This window comes from Myripristis murdjan, chromosome 9, assembly GCF_902150065.1.
Source record: "Myripristis murdjan chromosome 9, fMyrMur1.1, whole genome shotgun sequence".
Lineage (NCBI taxonomy): Eukaryota > Metazoa > Chordata > Actinopteri > Holocentriformes > Holocentridae > Myripristis > Myripristis murdjan.
Window position 1 is genome coordinate 37,067,453 of NC_043988.1, and position 12,583 is coordinate 37,080,035.

At 44.9% G+C, this 12,583-nt stretch overlaps 1 long non-coding RNA gene across 1 annotated transcript; it reads right to left on the minus strand.

Moving 5' to 3' along the window:
- Positions 1–8,282: 8,282 nt before the first annotated feature.
- LOC115364907 (uncharacterized) lies at positions 8,283–8,574 on the minus strand. The gene is made up of 2 exons (XR_003928741.1): positions 8,525–8,574; positions 8,283–8,334 (listed from the first exon to the last, which is right to left on the minus strand). It is a non-coding gene; the product is annotated as an uncharacterized LOC115364907 (long non-coding RNA).
- Between the last annotated feature and the right edge of the window lie 4,009 nt (positions 8,575–12,583).

The following is a 12,583-nucleotide window of genomic DNA, read 5'->3' on the forward strand; positions in this document are numbered from 1 at the left end:
TGATATCCAATGAGGATATCATTTAAAATTCAAATTTCATGTTTTTTATATGTGGTTTTATATGTGGTCTGTAATGTGTCTGCATCCCCTCAGAAAGTAGGGGTTGAGCTCCTGGTTACTATCAGTGTGTGTGTGTGTGTGTGTGTGTGTGTGTGTGTGTGTGTGTGTGTGTGTGTGTGTGTGTGTGTGTGTCTGTGTGTGTGTGTGTGTCTGTGTGTGTGTGTGTGTGTGTGTGTGTGTGTGTGTGTGTGTGTGTGTGTGTGTGTGTGTCTGTGTGTGTGTGCGTGCGTGTGTGTGTGTGTGTGTGTGTGTGTGTGTGTGCACCCTGTGTGCAGTAACATTAAATGTTTGCCTTTGCATAAAACATAAATCTAAGGCAGTGGTTCTTAAATGGGAGTCCGCTTCCCCCTGGTGGTATGTTGGAGTACTTCAGGGGGCACATAAATATCCATAATTTAAATAATTTAATTCATAATTTAAATAAAATAATTCAAATTAATCAGCCTGTGCTGCAATAAGTTGAATAAAAACTATGAATGTCAGTTTGATAAATCACATGTTCTCTTCAGTTCTCCCTCTGGGTTCCTGAAGGTGTCAGGTGTGTGTGTGTGTGTGTGTGTGTGTGTGTGTGTGTTTGTGGTTTCAATCTGCTGCCGTGGTCGTGGAGCGAGGACGTTTGTTTGCTCTGAGCGAGAAGACGAGACCAAACAAATCCAGAAAGTGGATCAGTGGTTGAAGCTGGAAACAAGGAGGAAGAAGAGAAGAAGAAGCAGAAACACAAACAAGAGAATCTGCTCAGCATCAGGTTGTTGGTTCACACTGATGGAGCTGGACTGACCCTCTGACCACAGGAGGCTCAACTGGTCAGGACCAACTGGACTGACCCTCTGACCACAGGAGGCTCAACTGGTCAGGACCAACTGGACTGACCCTCTGACCACAGGAGGCTCAACTGGTCAGGACCAACTGGACTGACCCTCTGACCACAGGAGGCTTTACGTCCTCACACTGTGTGGTGTGAACCTATGCTGGGCTCGTCCCTCAACAAAATCATGTATTACACAGAACTTTTTAAAATAGTACTGCATTACTTTACTGAGTTCCTCGCTGTGGAAAGTCATTTGTCACACTGATACATCACTGATGTGTTCAGGAACACCATCGCTGTTTGATTCAGAGCAGAAGTGAACGGAGGAGATGTCCTGAGTGTTTATGCAGAGAGGGGGGACGCAGTGTCCAGATACAAACCAGCCGGTCCCAACAGGAGCTGCTGTCCCGTCCCCCGTCCCGTCTGTGTGCCGGGTCTCATGGTTCATGTTCTGGAGCTTTCCGCTGAGACACTCACGTTGTTGTTCCACATTTCTGCTCCATCATTTGGTCTCACATCATCAGCATCTGCACTTCACCTGCACCTGTAAACCTGTAAAATGTCCAACATGAGTTCTGTCTCTGTGTTAAAAGGGACTGGAGAAGGAAAAGGCCTGAGGTGTTGAACGGCAGCTCGAGCTCCCGGCCAGGAAACGCTCAGTCTGCAGCTGGAAAACATCGACTCCAGTCAACGCCGAGCCTGCAGATGAAAACACGAGCAGCACATCCATCAAACGGCCCGTCTCGGCTTTGTTTAGAGCCAAACCCGTCCATCAGCACGGAGACGCCGCAGAAACCCACAGAGACGCCGCAGAAATCCACGGAGACGTCGCAGAAACCCACGGAGACGCCGCACAAACCCACGGAGACGCTGCAGCCGCTCAAACTGCACCTAAAACATCATCAGACTGAATGGGACAAGGTAAACAAATGCAAAAGTCCACTGTATCCCAACCAGAGGTGTAAGTCTGTGGAACAGCTGCAGCATGGAGATGAAATCATGTGACACCTGAACCAAACTGAAGAAAACATTCAGAAACTCAATACTCAAAAATATGGAATGTAACAGTGAATTTTATTGTTTTGTTTTTTTACTTTTGCTCTGCCTGTCCACAGACAGTACCACCTGAAATCTTGTTTTTCTTGTTTGTTTGTCTTTATCAGTCACATTTTATCATTTTTTTTTCAAAAGTTACTTATTTATTTAATTTTTTGAACTTTGTTCTTTCTTCTTTTTCTTTTAACCTTTTTTTTCAGGATGATTGGATTTGAGCAGAGAACAATGATTTATTGTTTTTGAGTCACACAGCCAGTGTGAAGGGATAGGACTAGTTTTGCATAGAACTATATTATTCAACTGACAATCAGTCAATTTAGCTTTTATTTGCTCATTGTTTACATATCATACTTCTGTTTATTTATCCCTGTCTTTTTTTTAACATGTTCAATAAAGTATAAAGTATGTACATGAAATATGAAATCATAACAATAGAATACACAAAGCGACATGCCAGCAAAAACTGAGTTTATTGCACAAAGTGTCGCTGGTTCACAGATCATACACAAACCAAAAAAAAAAATTAAAATTAAAATTAATCATCCCACTGTTTATGGGCCAGAACGAGGAACGTCAGAGTCGGTCCATCAGACACCTGAACCGTCCAGAAACCAGAACCTGCAGATCCACTGAGCGCGTGCAGCGGCCAGCAGAGACGGGAGGGAAGCGAGATGTCTCACTCGTTAGCTGCTTTCATCGTCAGCTCTGGAAGAAGTGACGTGTTGAACTCTGGATGTCATTTATCAGGTTTTTTTAAAAACAGTTTGACAAGGCTGCTGTCAAATCAGAGTGCAGCTTCAGAGGGTTTCCTGTGTCTGTGGAAAGGTTTGGAATTAAAGTCGCTGCTGCGTTCGGTCTCTTCTCTCTCCCTGTGAGCAGTGAGAGGTGTTTTTCTGACGCCGCCTGTCACCGAACTCACCGACACAAACAGAAGCTCTGAGAAACCCTGAGCTGAAAGGGAAGCACAGCCAGCTGACCTCCAACATGGCCGCCGGGGCAGGTGACATCACTTGAGAGCCGCTTACAGCCGAGCACACACACACACACACACACACACACCCCTTCACACACACTTTCACTCAAACGATGTATCCATACGTCGATGTTGTGGATCCCTGTGAAGTTCCTATGAAGGTTTTACCGGTGGAGGTCTGTCACAGAGGACCAGCACAGAGACGCCGGTGCCGATGAGGCTGAGGAACATTAGTCCATGAGCCAGACCACCGATCACAGCCGAACAGGTGGGCAATCTCTAGTCGCTTTTTTCCTCTTCCTATATATGTCAACATTATTTATTGGCATGATATCCTTTGCAGACCGGCGGCTTAGTACCATGGTGGAGAATGAGACACCGTGGATCTTCACAGACTGTGGCCTGCCCGTCAGGTAGTCCAGAACCCAGCTGCACTTTGATGGTTCCAACCCCAGCAGCAGCAGTTTGTTGGCTAGTGTCTGCAGAATGAGTATTGATGGTATTGAACGCAGAACTAAAGTCCAGAAAAAGCAGCCTGATGTGTGTGTCCTGACCCACCAGGTGAGTGACAGCAGAGTGGGTAACAACTGATACTGCATCAGACACACACCGGTTTCTCCTGTCTGCACGCTGCTGTGGGACGTCCAGCACCTCAGGCAGTGCTGCAGCTGCAGCTCAAATGTCTACAAGACTACCTGACAAACACCGGGCAAACAGCTGATTTCTCACCTGTAAGGAAAGAAGAGCTAAACAAGATCCTCCGTGAATTTTATGGAACTTTAATTTCTATAATAAAGAGAATGAAATGCCTCAGCAGATTCAGCACCACGGACAGTACCTGCTGAGGCAGATTCAGCACCACGGACAGTACCTGCTGAGGCAGATTCAGCACCACGGACAGTACCTGCTGAGGCAGAGTCAGCACCACGGACAGTACCTACTGAGGCGGATTCAGCACCATGGACAGTACTCCAATTTCACGTCAGCTCCGATTAATATGGCTAACGACAGTAAGCAGTCACATTAAGGCTGAACAGTTATAAAATTTTAACCCCACCTTTCGGGGGCTTTTGCTAATCACCTTTTCAGGCTGTTATCAATTTACCTCTGAAATATTAGTTTTCACAGATGTGTTGATTTATTAAATGTTCATTTCAATGTACAGATGCAAACAAATTGACAAATTAATTAAATCAATGGCCTGGGCAACTCATAAAGACGAAACAAATTAATAACGATTAATAGGCTAATTAATAACTGATAACTGATAACATTAACACATTAATAACAAGAACAAAATTACAGCCGCACATCTCCGTGGAAAATCCTACAGGTACTGTCCGTGGTGCTGAATCTGCCTCAGCAGGTACTGTCCGTGGTGCCGAATCTGCCTCAGCAGGTACTGTCCGTGGTGCTGAATCTGCCTCAGCAGGTACTGTCCGTGGTGCTGAATCTGCCTCAGCAGGTACTGTCCGTGGTGCCGAATCCACGGAGGCATTTCATTGTCTTTATTTCAGAAAGCAAAGCTCCATAAAATTCACGGAGGATCTTGTTTCGCTCTTCTTTCCTTACAGCTGAGAAATCAGCTGTTTGCCCGGTGTTTGTCAGGTAGTCTTGTAGACATTTGACGGCCCAAGACGTTGACCGGGCCGTACCGGCTTCATTTCCTGACCTCTCCAGCTGATCCACGTCTTCACTTATCACTCTCGCGTATCTCGGCTTTTTCTCTTCTGTCTTGTCTTCCTCGTTCAGCCGTTCATCCAAACCTAGGTCGACAAATAAATCAAAATTGACAACAGGAGCCGTGGCCCCATTAAGGGACAGTACAGTGTACAGGAGTGTGTGTGTGTGTGTGTGTGTGTGTGTGTGTGTGTGTGTGTGTGTGTGTTTGTGCGCCCGTGTGTGTGTGTGTGTGTGTGTGTGTGTGTGTTTGTGTGTGTGTGTGTGTGTGTGTGTGTGTCGGTAAAGCTGGCGACCGGGGGCCAAGTGTGTTGTAAAGGAAGCTGTAAATGAGGAGAAATCAGGTGTGTGCCCTTAGAGCTTTTGTCAGAAAAATAAATGCGGGAACTCAGTCGGGCGGTACGGTCCGGCGTGGAATGCCTCGCGGACCGGTACTGGGCCGCGGACCGGGGATTGGGGACCGCTGGTCTGTGGTAAGAGTAGTAACACAGAGTCACAGTGAGTGTGTGGCCCCTCTGGTGGTTGGGGCCCTAAGCATCCACAAAGCCTGTTGATGCCCCGGGCGGCTCTGAGCCTCCTGATGTGTTTGAGTCATTTCTGTCAGAAACACGCCTCCATGGCTCAGACAGTCCAAACACACTCACAGTCACAAATACTGTGTTTTTGGTAAAGATGTCAAATGTCTCAGCTGCTGTGGAGAGGCTTGGTGCTTTGGAGGCAGATCGATGTTTTGGACGTGTAGAAGTGTAAATATAAAAAATAAGATATATAAGTATAAACAGTATATATAACTTTAAACAGTATATATAAATAAATATAAACAGCCTATTTAAATATAAACAGTATATATATAATATAAACAGTGTATATGAATAGAAAATGGACCAAGTGACAGAACCCGACGCCCGGTGCTGGGATTCAGGAACTGTTAGACTTGATACACAGTCAGTGCTGAAATTAGCTTATGAGTGCTGAACACGCATGTTAGTGATGCTGCACTGATGGTCCCTCATACTTCAGGTAAAACCCAGAGAGAGAGATCCAGCCGACAGCAGGCCCTCCCTGTCCACACGGACTCGGCAGCTTCCCGTGAGCTCCGGGTGGCTCTCAGCCGTCTGGCTCTGTCCCACAGCTCCCAGCAGCAGGAAGCCCTCAGCCTGCCACCGCACTGTAAGGAGGACTACACTTCTACCAAACTCATTTATTCAAAAAGAGACTCAAACTGTATCTGGATCACACTCAAACATTTCCAGCACACAATGCAGTAAAACGAGGCCTTTTGTGTTTTATTTTTCTCTCTGTGGCCCCTCCACGGCTCCGTAGCACACAAACATAAAACAAGAGAAGAAGAGGAATATTTACATTTTTAATCCAATCAAAGAGGACGTCACACAATTCAAATACATACAGTGTACTGTACATCACTCACCACTCACACAAAGCAGCCATCCAGCTGCTGAGTTCAAATCAGATTTCTTCCCTCTTCCAGTCGTCTTCAGTTTTAGGAAACCTGTGGAACACCTGGCCAGGGGCTGCAGGTGAGAAGCCTCTGACACATTTACAGTCATGTATTTATTAATGTGCACTGTCCAACATGAAATACAGCTGTGTTGACAGTAAAACATCAGATATACAGCGTTAAACATGTTAATGTGACTTGGAGGTCAACAGGTGAAGGGAGGGGCCCAAAAGGGGAGGGGCTCCAGTCACAGCTCTGCAGTGAGCTGTCATTCTCACGTCTGTGTTTATTAGAGAAATACAAAAAAAAAATCAATCAGTGGAGGAGGAGGTTTAAATGACACTTTGGTACAACATTAAAGTTTGTTACACACCGGCATTCGAAGCGAAACAGCGGAACGAAAGTGCGAAAAAACTCACTGCCGAAAATTTGGCCTTTAACTCTTCACACCAATCAGCGATGCGAATGTGTGTATTGTGAAATATGAATCCCGCAGCGCGCAGGAGAGCGTTCTGACAGGAATAAAACATGGAGTCAACTTCGTCCTCTGATGAGGACCCTGTCATTATTGAACTGCTTACCCGTCCAAACACCCACTTTTACAGAGCAGGGACAGAGAAGAATCCCACCTGCTGATACAGGAATTAAAACTGTATCATGACCGTTTCTGAACTTATTTTGGGATGTCTGTGGGACAGCTGGAGACTCTCCTGGGTCTGCTGGCACCGCATACAGAGAGACAGACAACCAACTATGTGGATCCCACTGACCCAGAGCAGAGCCTGGCTGTCTGTGTGAGGCAGGCTGTCAGGATGTTTTAGTGGGCAGCTCCTGAGGAGAGACGCTGCCTCTCCTGCAGGCTCTGACCTCATGTTGTTGTTGGGAATGGAGGCTGCTGATTGGCTGCTGCAGTTTGTTCACCGAGAAAAATCGAGCTTGTTGCGAAAAACAAATCTCTCGTATTTCGACTTTTCATATTTCGTGTTCTATGTGCAAGTACTGATTGCATGTTATGAGTTCGAAAAAATACGAAATATCTGCACGAAAATAACGCCGTTGGTGTGTAATTTATTTATTTATTTTATTCAATTTATAAAGGACAGTGTGCACTTTCATTAGCTATTCAAAAGAATAAAAAGATGAGTGCACCAGATTTAGCAAGAAAGCTAATTTCCATCTGTAGTTAAGGACCTTAAGATTTGAATATATCAACATTTTAATGACTTATTATTTTTACAGACCTGTCCAATCAATCAGTTAACAATTATCCACCAAGATGCCTGATACAATAATAATAATAAAAAAAAAATCAACCATAAACCATAAATCATCCAAACATGTTCTAAACTCTTTCAGGTCAGAGTTTGTTTCTGACAAACTGGCAGCTCAACCTCAACAGAAGAACCAGATGACGACAAAGTAAACGCAGGGAGGAGCGGCTCAGTGAAGGTGGAGCTGAAGGTGTGCAGGAGTCTCAGTCTGTCAGAAGAGACTCTGTAGAAGGACACAGTCCCAGCAGACCAGTCCAGATCCACTGCTACTCTGTGAGATCCACGGGGACGGAGAGAGATGAAGGTGGACTTCCTGTTGTGTCTGACAGTGTAGCTGTTACCATAATCATAGCACCTCAGACTCCAGGACTGTTCATTGTCTCCAAGCTCAGAGTCAGCACCTCTTCTTGTGATTCCTCTGTAAGTCACTGCTATAGAAACCTCTCCTCTCCACTGGACCTCCCAGTAACATCGCCCAGTCAGACCTTCTCTACACAGAACCTGAGGCCACTGGTCAAATCTGTCTGGGTGATCAGGATACGACTGCAGCTCTCTAGCCCATGTCACCTTCCTGTTGTCCTCATACAGACGGAGGAATCTGCTCGCTGTGTTTGGATCCAGTGTGAGATCACAGGCATCTGATGGGGAGAAGACACACAACACACCTCAGAAAGCCTCATTCACTCACACTCTCTGGGCTCTCATAAGGTTATTATAGTTTGGCATTTTTCATTAGTTTTTATTTTTAGTGTCATTTTACACTTTGTGTTTTCAATTTGAGTTTGGGTTTAACTCATTTTTAAAGAGGATTTGCTTGTTTACTTTATTGTTTTTAATACTTATTTTTTTGTTGAGTTTGTAAGGCAGATTTCATATCCACCCGAAATACCAGAGAAAAACAAAAACTAAACAATTAAACTAATCAGACCTTTTTCTCCTTCAGGTTTTTTTTCCTCTTATATCTCCCTCTCTTTCTCTCTACCCCTCTCTGTCCTTACCTGCCCCCTACCCTCATCACACACCCCCTCTTACACACACACACACACACACACACACAAACAAAACCAGCTTCATTCCTTAAAGAACTTCTGATCACAATCGGCACAAACTCAACAGCTGATGTGTTTTTATCAAACAACAACAACAACAGAAATGGCTGATGGGGGACACCACACACACATACACACACACATACACACACACACACACACAGACACACACAGACACACACACACACACTAAAAGTAAACTACAATTGATTTGCTTTCTTATTTTTTTTCTTCTTATTTTCTGTTGTTTTGTTTGAGTTCCTGTCTGCTTCTTTCTTTCTCTCCACATCTGTTCATCCTGTCTTCTCCTTTTCTAATATGTTTTCTAATGTTGTCACTCTCTGCACTCCACTTGTTCACCTTTCTTTCACTAATAAAGGAAAAAAACACCAGGCTTATGTATGAGATCAATCGACAGAGGAAAACTCATTTTTCTCTGTAATTTAAAGTAGTTTTTGTCCTTGTAGCTTTGACTGGACTCAGCAGAGAGAGACAGGAAAGGCCGGGGAGAGAGACGGGCCGCCCTGCAGCAAAGGGCCTGAGGTGGGATTCAAACCCACGACTCAGCCTGGACAAGCTGGAGCTCTGCAGCACGTGAGCTCCCAGGGCGCCCAGCTTTCTCTGTCCTGTCAGCTGATTTGAGCTGCTTTTTGGAAACACACACACATTTAGTTTTTATGTGTGTGTGTGTGTGTGTGTGTGTGTGTGTGTGTGTGTGTGTGTGTGTGTGTGTGTGTACTCACATCCTCTCAGGCTGTCAGCTGGAATCCAGTCTTCTACATGTTCCAGCCTGTAGGGATGAACACAAAACCATCATCCTCTTCATCATCATCATCATCACCTGCAGGTCACATGACCCCAACACACTGTGGCTGCTCTGATTGGCTGATCTCTCTCTGTCTTTCTGTCCAGTCCTGAGGCCACTGAGCACTTTGGACATTTCCCAGGAAATGCTGCCTGCACTGACTGTGTCCAGCACAAGAACCAAGCAACCAAGCTGCTCTGCCTGGACTGACTCCACCCCTCTAGGGCTGACTCCACCCCTCTAGGACTGACTCCACCCCTCTAGGACTGACTCCACCCCTCTGGGACTGACTCCACCCCTCTAGGACTGACCCCACCCCTCTGGGACTGACTCCACCCCTCTACGACTGACTCCACCCCTCTAGGACTGACTCCACCCCTCTGGGACTGACTCCACCCCTCTACTAACCTGAGAGGACTGACTCCACCCCTCTAGGACTGACTCCACCCCTCTAGGGCTGACTCCACCCCTCTAGGACTGACTCCACCCCTCTGGGACTGACTCCACCCCTCTAGGACTGACTCCACCCCTCTACTGACCTGAGAGGACTGACTCCACCCCTCTACTGACCTGAGAGGACTGACTCCACCCCTCTAGGACTGACTCCACCCCTCTACTGACCTCAGAGGACTGACTCCACCCCTCTACTGACCTCAGAGGACTGACTCCACCCCTCTACTGACCTCAGAGGACTGACTCCACCCCTCTACTGACCTGAGAGTCTTCAGTCTGCAGTTTGGACTCTCCAGTCCAGCAGACAGCAGCTCCACTCCTGAATCCTGCAGGTGGTTCCCACTCAGGTCCAGCTCTGTCAGATGGGGGTTGGACTTCAGAGCCGAGGCCAGAGAAGCACAGCTGCTCTCTGTCAAGCTGCAGTCACTCAATCTGAATGAAGAATAAAATATGGAGCTATAATTTCCAGTGTTTTGGATATTTATCAGACATTTATCAATGAAGTAATTATTATAACAATTGCATTAATAATAATACAGAGAATACTAATTTATATTTATATTACACCTGTGAAGGTAAGTTCCAAAGTGCTTTACAAACCCATCAGAGTGAATGAAAGAGTCACTCCTCAGTGAACTGGCTCCTTGCACTCTGAGAGCTTTTTCTACTTCACTATCTAGTTATTATTATGGATCTGCCATGTTTTCTAGCAGCCTACTCACACTGATACAGGTGTCTGTCTGTCTGTCTGTCTGTCTGTCTCTCTGTCTCTCTCTCTCTCTCTCTCTCTCTCTCTCTCTCTCTCTCTCTCTCTCTCTCTCTCTCTCTGGAAAAGGGAAGGCTGTTGTAGATTACATAATTACTCCCCACAGTTGTTGAAGAATTTGCACTGAGTTGAACATTCACAGCCTAATGAGTTCATTGAGAGGATCAGCTGTTTCAGCCTGACAGGTGATCGCTGTAAAGAACCTGATCACTCAGTGTCAGTCCTAAGTTTTCAGGCAGGTGGGGGCTCTGCTGTTCATTATATGGGTTCAGATAATACTCAATCTAGACAATACCCTCAGAGGAATATTAAAATTGTCTCTCCTCATTTTCTTTCCTCCAGTGAGCACCAAATTATGCTCACTGAATTCTTAGATAAGCTCTCTCAAGTACACCATCAAAAAGACATTGATAAATGGTTTGGTGAGTTCTGTAAATGTTTCTGTAAGGTTGCTGAAGTCCGTAGAAATCCACATTCCATTAGGAGGTGGATTCTCTAGAAAACCTGAACCTGACTGGAATGGAGAGTTGAATGTACTGAGGAAGGAGAAGAGGATGGCAGAGAAATCATTTTTAAAGTGTGATGGTTATGATATGAGGAGGCAACAGCTAAAGAACAAATTTAAGGTCAAACAACAGAATTTTGACAGAAAATTGAGAGTTTGTAAAAGAAAATATGAGAGGGGTCAGGCATTAAAAATGGAGCATCTGCAAACTAATAATCCTCAGTTGTTTTGGAATTTAATAAATAATTTGGGCCCAAAAAGAGTTCACCCTATCCCTGTGGAAGTGGGATTGGAACATGGATCTTCTGGTTTTGCTGAGGACAATGTTTTGAAAAAAATGGGAAACAGACTTTGGTTATTTATTTTGCTTTATTTTACTCTGCTCTTCTGAGTGGGAGAACTGTTTTCTTGCAGGGACAGTTGATCTTAAAAATGGTCTGGAGGCTAATATGCAGCAGGATTCTTATTTCTTTAATCAGTACCTAAATGCTAGTATTACTGAAGGGGAAGTTAAAAAGGCAGTTGACGAACTTAAACCAAGAAAAGCTACTGGCATTGATAACCTGCCTAACAATCTACTGAAATTACTCTGCTTATTTCCAATTTTAGCTCATCTGTTTGGAGTATAGCTTGGTGCCCTCTGTTTGGTGTAAATCTATCCACCTTATTCCTGGGGGCGCCACTGCGGATATGATTATGGGTGCAACTTCCGGCGCGATAGCGGAAGTAGCAGTTACAAAGTGTCTAATCAGTAACGGCAGCGGTTATTTCAAAACAATCTAGTTAGTTTCTTAATAAATTGTTAGTTAGTTAGTTAGTTAGTTAGTTAGTTAGTTAGTTTCTTGACAAATTGTTAGTTCGTTAGTTCGTTCGTTAGTTAGTGAGTTAGTTAGTAAGTAAGTAGGCTAAGTAAGTTAGTTAGTTAGTTAGTTGGTTAGTTAGTTAGTTAGTTCGTTCGTTCGTTAGTTAGCCAGTTTTCTTAACAAATTCTTAGTTTCTTAACAAATTGTCGTTTGTCTTAAAATGTCTCTTCGGAGCTCTGGCACCTGTTGTGCGGTTCGAGGCTGTACTAACAACCAGAGGAAGCTGAATCTGTGGCTTGATGAACAATGTTTTGAACATGCTCCCAGAACAAAAAGGGAATGCTCCTGTGTTCAGCGTTACACTTTCCATCGCCTACCTACAGACGAGGAAGCCAGAAGGATGTGGCTGAAAAACCTGAATTTGAAGAGACCCCCGAAAACACTGTATGTATGTTCATTTCATTTCACCGACAAAAAGCCGACGGAGGAAAACCCGCATCCTACGTTATGGCTGGGCTACGACAGACCACCAGATAAGAAACGCCGGGTCCTCAGAAGGATTGACAGCAATGTCAGGAGTACATCAGGTATGATTTCAGGTGTAGGGAGGCCAGAAAATTATTGTATTTATATATGTATTAGTATCGGATTAGTTCGGAATTACCGCATTTCACCAGTTAATCGCCCGGGCGTTTAATACGCAAAATCAACTTGGACCCCGGGCGTTTAAAAGAACCAGGCGGCTATTCGCTGCAGGCCTTTATTTATTTTTGCACAGACCTGCACCAGGCCATTATTGTGATGACAGTTACTGTCCAACATATTTACAGTCGGTCAATTTAATATTACGGTACACCCTTTTTTTTCTAACGTTAGCTAGCTCTATTACTTTGAC